Raw genomic sequence first — 2,500 nt, 5'->3', positions numbered from 1 at the left:
ATCATCATAACAATAGTCATCACCATCATCTTCATCATCAGTAGTAGTAATAGTAGTAGTGTTATTATCATTATCATTATTATGATGTTGAACATGATGAGCATGAGGGTGATTTTCGATTTATGTTCGTGTCTTGTTATGTACTATCCCCCGCCCCCCCCCCTCCCCCCCTCGCCCCCCCCCACCCCCCTCCCCGCCCCCCCCCTCCTCACCCACCCCCAATATTCCTTGTAACCCCGGTACACTTGGTAATAAAGACATATTCTATTCTATTCTATTCTATACACTACATCTCCTAGGCATATGCCTGACCAGCAGCATAACCCAAAGGGCAGTACAGGCCTTGAGTGCATGCAGGTTACATTAATTTCGAGTACCTATCAGGGTGAATTTCTTCTGCAGAATGTTTTGCCATGAGGACAACACTTTTTGTTGCCATGGGCTCTTTTCCAGTGCGCCATGTCGTGCTGCACACGGGACTTCGGTTCATCGTTCTATCCGAGTGACTAGACGCTCAGTTTGATTTTCCAGTCGAACTTGGGAGAAAGGGCGAGAGAGTGGGATTCGAACCCAGACCCTCACAGACTCACTGTATTGGCAGATGAGCGGCTTAACCATTCTGCCACCTTTGTTTTATGTAGCGCGTGTGTGCATTCATGGAAGTGTAATTATCCTAAACTGTACCACATCTGCTGGGCAGATGCATCATCAACAACACGACCCAACATGCTGGTCAAGCCGACGGGCGCAATAGCCGAGTGGTTAAAGCGTTGGACTGTCAATCTGAGGGTCCCGGGTTCGAATCACGGTGACGGCGCCTGGTGGGTAAAGGGTGGAGATTTTTACGATCTCCCAGGTCAACAAATGTGCAGACCTGCTAGTGCCTCAACCCCCTTCGTGTGTATATGCAAGCAGAAGATCAAATACGCACGTTAAAGATCCTGTAATCCATGTCAGCGTTCGGTGGGTTATGGAAACAAGAACATACCCAGCATGCACACCCCCGAAAACGGAGTATGGCTGCCTACATGGCGGGGTAAAAACGGTCATACACGTAAAAGCCCACTCGTGTGCATACGAGTGAACGCAGAAGAAGAAGAAGCTGGTCAAGCCTTGAGTGCATGAATATATAATCAATTCTGTGTGCCTATGGGAGTGAATTTCTTCTACACAATTTTGCCAGAGGACAATACTCTCATTGCCATGGGTTCTTTTTCAGTGCGCCAAGTGCGTGCTGCACACGGGACCTCGGTTTATCTTCTCTTCCTAAATGGCTAGACGCTGATCGGGAAAACGACAATGAAAATCGAAGCGGCTCAAAAGTCTCGTTGTGACTTTTTCTTGCCAGATGGGATGTTGACGGGGAAGAATGGTATGTAGGATAGTCACTCGCGTCCGACTATGACCACCAGAACAGCAGAGGAGGCAACTGCTGTCCCAACTATCTGAGCTAGAATTTGATTATAGTCGAGAGTGTCTTGCCCCAAGTTACATCCCCAATCTCTCGGTTTTAGGACAGTCGGTGTTGGGGATGGTTCCCAAAGGCTAACCAGCCCCCCAAGGCTGCAGCACTAAAGAGCCAGCGCAATCTTGCCTCCTAGTTTGAGAGTTATAGTCCTTCACAAAAGACCAAGCTGTAAATGATTCCCCGTTACAGGGGAGAAACCATTGATGATACAGCTCTCAATTTCCTTTTGGCCCAGCTGTAAACTTATGTCAAATCTGTGATATAAGCCGAGCGTTGGGCCTGTGACAGCAGCAACAACAGTGTTGAAACCGTTGTCTCCAGTCGCCAGTATTTTCTCCCCCTCCTCCTCTCCAGACCTTGAGTGGTGGTCTGGACGCTAGTCATTCGGATGAGACGATAAATCTAGATCCCGTGTGCAGCATGAATTTAGCGCACGTAAAACAACCCACGGAAAACGAAAGGGTTGTCCTTGGAAAAAAAAATCTGTAGAAACATTCACGTCGATAGGAAAACAAATAAGATTGGAGGCAGAAAATACTTTTAAAATTTTTTTTTTAAATGGGTGGCGCTGTCAGTGTAGACGCGCTCTCCCTGGGGACAGCAGCCCGGATTTCGCACAGACAAATCAGTTGTGACAAACAAACAAAAAAGAGTAATACAAATACAGATACAAATACAAAAACGCCCAAACAGAACCACCACACCCCACTCCACCCCACTCCACCCCACCCCACCCCACCCCACCCCACCCCACTCCACTCCACTCCACTCCACTCCACTCCACCCCACTCCACCCCACTCCACCCCACCCCACCCCACCCCACCCCACCCCACCCCACCCCACCCCACTCCACCCCATCACACTCCACCCCATCACACTCCACCCACTCCAATCCATTCCACTCCACCCCACTCCAATCCATTCCACTCCACCCCACTCCAATCCATTCCACTCCACCCCACTCCACCCCACCCCACTCCACCCCACTCCAATCCCACTCCACTCCACCCCACCCCACTCCACTCCACCCC

The 2,500-nt window shown here is 49.8% G+C and overlaps 1 protein-coding gene across 1 annotated transcript in view; it reads right to left on the bottom strand.

Moving 5' to 3' along the window:
• The window catches only part of LOC143289310 (uncharacterized), a 55,691-nt gene that overhangs the window by 18,581 nt on the left and 34,610 nt on the right, over positions 1-2,500 (bottom strand). The window lies entirely within an intron of this gene.

Source organism: Babylonia areolata, chromosome 13 (genome assembly GCF_041734735.1).
Source record: "Babylonia areolata isolate BAREFJ2019XMU chromosome 13, ASM4173473v1, whole genome shotgun sequence".
Lineage (NCBI taxonomy): Eukaryota > Metazoa > Mollusca > Gastropoda > Neogastropoda > Buccinidae > Babylonia > Babylonia areolata.
This window is presented reverse-complemented; position numbering and strand designations above follow the sequence as displayed.